Genomic DNA, 8,079 nt, shown 5'->3' with positions numbered 1-8,079 from the left:
GTTTTGAATTATTAGTAAAAACCAAAAATGTTGTATGAAAATATTGGCACAAAAACAGCTATCATTTTCACTGAAATGTCCACCAGGAGGAAAAAATGTTTTTCTGACAATATGACCATGCACACACACACCACACACACACACACACACACACACACACACACACACTTGCAAGGTAAGCTTTTCACTCACGTATTCCTTTTACTGAACACTTTGCAGTTTTCCTTACATCACTTTTGAAGCAAGGACCTGAGCTAATCAATTAGTGTTCTACAAATGGCCTCCTCGGGGCTGTATGTAGCAGATGTAGTCACATCCCTGCTCCCACTCATTTCTTACATATCCAAGTGAGGACTTAGTTGCCACATCAAACTGGAACATCACATGCCACTAGTTTCCATCATGACCTCAAAGTTCTTGCCAGAGTTACTGTTTTCAAGAACATAGTCCTCCATCCTCAAAATGACCTATTTTTCCCCTTAGGCATAGACTTTAATAAAACAATGTTATGTGACTGCATTTGCCTTATTAATAATCCAGATAGTTCTGTATAATTGACCTGTACCTCATCATACTTTAACACTCCATCAAATCCTCATCTGTACGTTTTACTACATTTTTTATTTTCTTCTCAATGATCATTAAAGATAATGAACACCATGGACAAGTATCTGGGATGTCTGTATTGCAAAATACCCCAAGGGAGGAAGTTTCCCTATTTTGCAATTAAATTTTGAGATCTGTCAGTCAGTTGGCCTTTAATTCCTTCATTTCACTGGAAAACTTTCAGTCAAGTCTCTCCTCAACTTGGTCACCATTATCACTCCTACTCACTGCTACTGCCAAATGTTTCTGTTCCCCCCTGCATGGCCCCACCTTTGCAGCAGGATGCATTTTACTCTCAATCCAGGTCTCTAAGCCTATTTCTCTGACTGGTGCCTGCAAATTCTCCCCATCTAGTGTAATCAGGATAGTTTGTCATCATGCTCTTTGCTCCTAGTTAAGATCGTTAATGGAGAGGTTAAAAGAAAAACCTGACAGAGCAGCAATCCCCTCAGTGCAACAGATGAACGATTCAGCACAGCCCTTTGCATACAGGTTTTCAGCTCATTGAACATCGCTTGAATTGTTCCTTTTGCGGAAGGATTTCAAAATGCCATGTAAAGCCTTATTAATACTCATTTTGTCCACAATAGAAACGTTGCCTAGGACAGAGGTTAGCAGCATATGCTGCATGGTTCACATGCAGCCTGCCAAGTGATCAGATCTAGCCCACAAAACCTGGACAATTACAGCAATTTAGTGACAGGGAATGTCTGTGGCACTTGCGAGGAAAGTCAGCTGGGAGGAGGGCAGTGGTGGCAGTGGCACTGTGATAGCAAGAGAAGCAGTGGTGCCAGCTGAGTCAGAAGCTGCCTAAGAGATTTGGACACTAAACGTTCCATTATAACGAGTGACTGAGGAGTAGGCACCCAGACAGCTCAAAAGATCTCAGTCCTGAAGCAGAAGTCCTGTAAGGAAGAGAGCATGCTGTCCAAATCTGCACTCTACAGCAGAAACAGGGTGCAAGAATGAAGTACAGATCCATTCCCTCCCCACCCCCTGAGACCGTCCCTCCATAGGAAAATTAACAAATGTTAATATGTAGACTTGATGAATTCAAAGATTTTGATTTCAAGTGCTATAAGCACATGGCACCTTTGGCTTTTCTATTCAGGGTAAATTGACACCAGAGTGCAACTGGGGGTTGAACTAAAATAGATGACCTCTGGAGGTCCCTTCCAGGCCTATTTTTGTATGATCTATGATTTCTATGACCTGGGAGATGATACCAACTATCCCACCCTCAACCTTCTGTCTATGGTCCCAGTATGTCTCTCCATAGCCCAAGCACCTTGGCACCTTGCAATCTTTAATGCATTTATCTTTACAATAGCCTAGGGCAAAGAGAGAAAGGAGTTAAGTCATGGGCTTGGGCATCTCTTTCTTAAATTCTGTCTCTGTGGCTACCAGCTGTGAATTCAGCACTGCCCACAGGCAGACAAGGCACTAACCCAGCAAGCACTAATTAACCTTAGATAGGTTAACCCCTTCTTTCCAGCTATCCTCACCCCCCCCATGGATTCAAACTAGACATCAAAATGAATGGCTTTATTGCTTTAGGCTCCAAGCTACAAGGTTGCACCCAGCATTGAAGAAAGAAGCCCTGGTTCCGGGACACACCCGAGCATCTCCAGCTCAGCCTGGACAGCGGTATCCTGAGCAAAGGGCTGGCTGCAGGCAGTCCTGCTGCTGTGTCAGTATCTGCAATCTGATGCCACACTGGAGATTAATGCAAGGACAGGCACTCAGTGCACCGATCCCTGTCCCCTTGTCATGTATTACATGTCACCTCAACACAAGTCAACACCAACAAGGAACAACAAACACTGCTCTGAGCAAAAGCATAGGGTTGGAAAGGTCTGGGAGCAGCATGGCAGAGGGATCTACTCATATGTGGGTGGGTGGGCCAGCCTGCTCTGGGGAGGGTGGAGACACCCTGCCTCCATTAAAATGCTTCCTTAGTAAATAGATCCCCTTCCCCCCACCCCTTTCCTTCCCAATCCAATGTACACACTTCCTGCTGGGCTGGGCCGGGGCTGAGCAACACAAAGGGATGGCTGAGGTGCAGCTGCTTTGCACCCATTCATCTCCCTGAAATGCCTCTGACCATAGATCACCGATGCCTGAAACAGCAATACTTCATTGCTCTGTGCATTGGAGCCCCCCCACCCCTGCTGCTCCCATGATCCTGTCTCTGAGCCACTTACCCCCTGCCCCAAACACTCCTCCATTCTCTGCAAGGTCCATAAGCACTCCTCTAGAACCCCAGGAGGCCCTGGGTCAAACCACTCTCCTGTCCCGGCAGAGCCTTGGCTTCCACCAGAAATCAATCCCAGGCACAATAGACAGCTCTGGCCACCCCAACGCTCAATATGGAAGCCAGCAAGACAATTTGGCTTCCAACCCCATTAGGCTAGTGCAGTCTCCCAGCCAGGCCCCCAGAGCAGCCCCTCTTACAGTGCTGCTTTGCCATATGAGCTGGCTCCAGAATGCTCTGCAGAGATAAAGCTTCTTCCCTGCAGCTCTGCTGTCAGATTAGTGTGCACAGACCTTGCCTTAGACAGCCGGATTGCAGCTCCTGCAGCCCCCCCCTTCTAGTACAATTGCTTTCCTCATCCTCACAGATGGACCGGAGCACTTTCCCTGCATGCTGGAGCACAGCCGTGCCCCTCCTCCACCAGCTCCCTGCGGGATTTAGCTTTTACTTCAGGGATTGGAGCAGATAAGAGGACTTTATCATCTCCATATGGAACCTGCATTAGACTTTCCCCGCTAGGGTAACCCTTTCGAGGCCAAAACGCCTGAAGTTGCCATGCACTATATGTGGCTCACTCCCCACATAAAGCTTGGTAAATACTCTCCAGAATGCTCAGAGGAGTAAAAGCAAACAAGGCTCTCAAATAAGGCTCTTTGGGTAACTACAATATCTTTTATTAGACCAACTAAAATAGTTGTAAAAAATTCTTCTTTGCAAGCTTTTGGGTACAAACACCCTTAATTCAGGCAGAGGAAGCATCTGCAGTTGTTTTGTGCTCTTCCTGGAAATAAGTAAACTCTTTTTCAGGGAGCATCCCAGTGCTCTGTACTGCTTTGTTGGGCATCAGCTCCTAACCTACTGAAGGGATCCATTTTGTACAAAAGTACACCATAAAGGCATAAGTCATATGGTCCTTCTAGTCTGGCTACTAGCCAGGCTGCAGCTTCAGCTGGCTGGTTTTCAAGTCTATGGCTTGCATTATGTATCCATACGCAGTACCCGTCACACCTCTGTTCCTCCCCACCCACCACAAAATTCTCTCACCTCCATGCCGGAAAATAACCTTGCAGTGTATCATTATAGCAACTATCAGTGCTGAAGGGTCCTAAAACACATGCAAACCATTGCACAAAGTTAACTGCAGCCACCTCTGAGGATACAAAGCATCATTGACTTAACAGCACACAGCAACAATACATCAGAGCCTGAAGTGACAGCTCGTTCCATATCCACTGGAATTTGCAGGGAGACGTAGGGCTGTCTGGGATCAAAATCTAGCCAGGACAGTGAGCTTAGCTCCCCCGCTGCCCTGCCCTGGGGAAGTAACTGAAAGCCATCAGTTTTACATTATCCTTAAGAGCTGGCATGAACGTTTGCCAGGAGACATCTTCCCAAACCCGAACAAAATCTTTTAAAAAGACTGAGGACCCTGGCTGTCCTAGTAATGACACATACCGACTTGAATCCATGTGAAATACGGTTCTGGTAGAATGATGTTCCTCAGAGCCATTTTACAAGCAGTGAGAGAAAATAAATGAATGTGAGAAACATTCAGGAAACTTTTGACTCCCATCAGATTAATGAGCCACAGGATCCTTGCCCCCTTCTCATTGCTAGCCTGGATTTATGGGGATTAATTCCCAAAACTTTTGATGAAGCATGTTACAATGTTCCCTGACTCATGAATCATAACGTTGAAATTAAGCAACAAGACAACAGGGCATGAAAGAGAGCAATAACTCTTTTCCACTGACTGGCCTGGCCTTATGCCACTGCAGCACCTAGAGCTGGAAAGTTGTTTATTTACCACAATATTTCAAGCACTCTGGCAGCCCTTCCTGAAATTAGATTTTATTGTTAATTAAAATTAAAAGTTATTTGCCCACTGAGAGCCATTCATCCAACCTGACAACTCGTGTCCAAAGCTAACAGGTATAATCTGATACTCAATGTGCCTTCTTTCTAAAAGTCGCTGCTTCAATGTTGTTTTTTTTTAAAAAAGACGACAAATGCACAGGTTCTTGGGATTTTAGTGCCTAGCATTTGCTATAATACCAGGTTGTCCAAGTGTTCTCCTGGCTGACAGCTGCTTCTGGGTTTGATTACAACTTTCTCAAACTTCAACCCTTTTTTTTTTGCTGAAATCTGTACATTTAATTCAAGGCTCCAAAGCAAGGGTGAGGGTTGTTTTGTTTTTAGACTCAAGTAAACGCGGTGACTGAAGTCTGCAGCACACACAGGTGCACATACACCCACATACACAGGGTGCACATACACCCACTACCCCTGGTTGAACACTGGTGGGGGCAGATTCCAGGGGAGCTTCTTCGCCTTCTTGTCACCGAGCTGACAACAAGAAGGCTGTTTTGTTTGTGTGTTTGTCCGGACAAGAAATCAGAACTGGGAGGGAGAAACTTGTTTACTCAAATACTGGTTGGGACCATTTTTTTCTTTACAACTCTTATGCACGCTCATGCTTCTGGCACAATAAATATACCGATGTGATCTTTTATGGCTCAGCTGCTGTATGTTAATAGTGTGTAGTACCTACTCAAAACCTGGGAGAGATCTGTGATCCTGGGTGTAACCTTTATGGACACAGTAAAAACACCATTTCAGATCTGATCGCACAACTATGTGTTTCATGCACATACGTGTATTACTATACATCATACGTCACATATACATCATACAGGACAGGGATTTTTTCTAAGGAAGAGTGGGGGGGGTGTATTTCTTATGAACTGGCACTTCCTGTGAATCTTACATGAGTCAGGTTCTTTCACCATCCAGGAAGGTCTATACAATAGGTGAAGATGAGTCCCAACTGCACTCAGATTTCCAACTTTGGGAAGCAGGACTTTACAGGAGTGTTTGCACTGCTGAGCACACAAACTGTTCAGGACAAACCCTTTCTGCATTGCTCCAGTGGCTAGTGCCACGTGATGGGATTCCACTGCTTTATCATTTTTCTTAAATGTGTACACACCCCACCCAGGAATTTATGAATGGGAAAAAAGCTATGCAAAGTATGTTTAGTAGCAGAGCAGAGCACTACATGTCAGGGAACACATAGGCACCCTTTGCCCCTGCACATACCCACTGTGTACCCAGCCTGAATTACAAGATTACAATACTGATTTTTATCTTTCTGCAGAACTGGATGGAGAACAGAAGGAAGGCATTCAGTGGAGATGGCGTTTGCTTGGCTCCAACTACAGTCCATAGAAAAGATTAAGCTATCAAAATAGCTGCCTCATCCATCGCACACTGACAGGGCAGCGATGCTGCAGGAAAACCATTCTGCAGAGATTGTATGGGACGTATAGGGTGCCCAAACACAAAGGGAAGAGTTAGGTTTGCCCATGCGACCTTAACTTCAATATACGCCAGCTTCTAAGAACTGGATTTAGGTTCCTCTTATATGGAATTCCAAGTTACCGATGTCACCTCAACAGGGCATTTCTGGCCATCCTAAGATTTCAGTGTTTATTAACTGCAGAGCTTTCAAAAAGATAACATTTACTGACAAGAGCCAGTGATAGCTCCCTTTGTCCATTTCCTTTTTTGTTATTTTTAAATGAAGTCCAGGTGGGCTTGGTAATGTGCCCAAGTCTAGGAGCGCTACAGGCTCCATTCCCCGTGGAATGGGATTAGATTGTCATCTGGACAGCGTTTTCTTTCACGCGGTTCCATAATAGCCAAACGGCATCTCCCACTATCCTTCCCCTGCCAAAGGATTTGTGAGCACCGTGGCACCAGGAACAATGAGAGCAGGAGACTATTCTCCCCTAGAGAGGTAATTTTTTTTTTTTAATTTAAATCTCAACGGCCAGAGTTCAGCTAGTGAAAGAAGCAGTGAGCAAATGTTGGCTCTCTTGAAGCTAATCCCTGCAGGGCTAGGATCACTGTCTAGCACTTTGTAAAGTATCATAGCAATATTAAACAAAACCACCAGAAGAGGCCTTTTTCTTTTAAATGGGTTTTTCCCTCTCTTTCCCCCTGAGGGTTTAGATTCATTGCCCCATTACTTCAGCCCTGCCCCCTCAAGCTCTACCAGAATGTAAGCCTGGGGGAACTTTTAATGCAGTCAGCACTTATGCACAGGAGCTGATTTTTGCACATGGGACAGAAGCACAGCCTGCCTCTGATCCCACTGCAGGTAGCAGTGTGAGCATGGCCCCCAGGCAGAACATGCCCTTGAAAATCCAGCGTCCCCTCTCTACAATACACACACACACACACACCCACACACACACACACACCCACACACACACACACACCCACACACACACACACACCCACACACACACACACACCCCCCCCCCCATGCATGCTCCATGTTACCCCCACTTCTCCCCATCCTCTCCATTTGGCTCCTGGAGAATCTGTACAATGCTTTACTATCCTCTCTCCTTTTGTTCATTGAGTGTGGTACTGGGGAAAGGCACAGAGCAAAACCCCCCAGAGACTGGCACTTCCACCCAATACATCACTCACGCAGCCTTTGCAGGGGAAGCCAGACCCAATGGCGTTTTATGTTCTCCGTCTCCCCCTTTCCCTTCACCCCCCAATGGATTGTGCATGGATCAGTGCACACTGGACAAATTATTTTTAGCCCCAAGCTCAGCCTCGCTGAAAGTTCTCATACATATTTGCAGCCTCTCCTCCATCTCCTGCACAGGACACAGAAGACAACTGGGAGGCACTGAGGCTGGAGGCTTGGCATCAGTCTCCAACCAGTGCCATTTCAGCCATGTCCCCTGCTCCACCCATTGCAGGCCATTATATAGTAGACTGCACTGTAAGGACACAGACAGGGGTGAGGGGCATCTAGCAAGCAATGAAAAACATAAGGTTACAAAGCCCTGCTCAACCCTCAAAGGGATCTAAAACAAGAGAGCTGTGCTCTTTTCAGAACCGTCAAAATAAGTCCTAGGGCCTTGTTACACTGTATGCTGGGAGCCACACAAATGTTGACTAGCTTAGTGCTAGTTTGGAGCAGTCATACGTTCAACATCTGTGGGGAGTGGCCACACCTTAATGGAACAGGAGCTGGGTTGTGCAGATCAAGAGATAATCCTGCCCTGGAGTGGCAAAACTTTGAGCCACTTACAGGAGTGCTTTAAGCTACATTAAGTGTTAATGTGTGGACAATCCAGAGGTTGGTTAAAAGCTCCAGGAGCCACTGTATAACAAGGCCCTTACCCATTCAGGGG

General features: G+C 45.9%; 1 protein-coding gene across 3 annotated transcripts in view; it reads right to left on the bottom strand.

Moving 5' to 3' along the window:
• Positions 1-8,079, bottom strand: part of NOS1AP (nitric oxide synthase 1 adaptor protein) — a 210,453-nt gene that overhangs the window by 177,631 nt on the left and 24,743 nt on the right. Inside the window, exon 1 of one of the 3 annotated variants that reach the window (XM_019501998.1) lies at positions 3,061-3,083. The exons of the other annotated variants lie outside the window; for them this stretch is intronic. The gene's annotated coding sequence lies outside the window, so the exon portion shown is untranslated. Of the gene's footprint in view, positions 1-3,060; positions 3,084-8,079 lie in introns of those variants that run through there. 3 annotated transcript variants of the gene reach the window in all.

The sequence above is a fragment of the Gavialis gangeticus genome, unplaced genomic scaffold, assembly GCF_001723915.1.
Source record: "Gavialis gangeticus isolate Ggan-Ray unplaced genomic scaffold, GavGan_comp1, whole genome shotgun sequence".
NCBI classification, from domain to species: Eukaryota; Metazoa; Chordata; order Crocodylia; family Gavialidae; genus Gavialis; species Gavialis gangeticus.
Note: the sequence above shows the minus strand (reverse complement) of the source record. Positions and strands in the feature narration are given on the sequence as shown.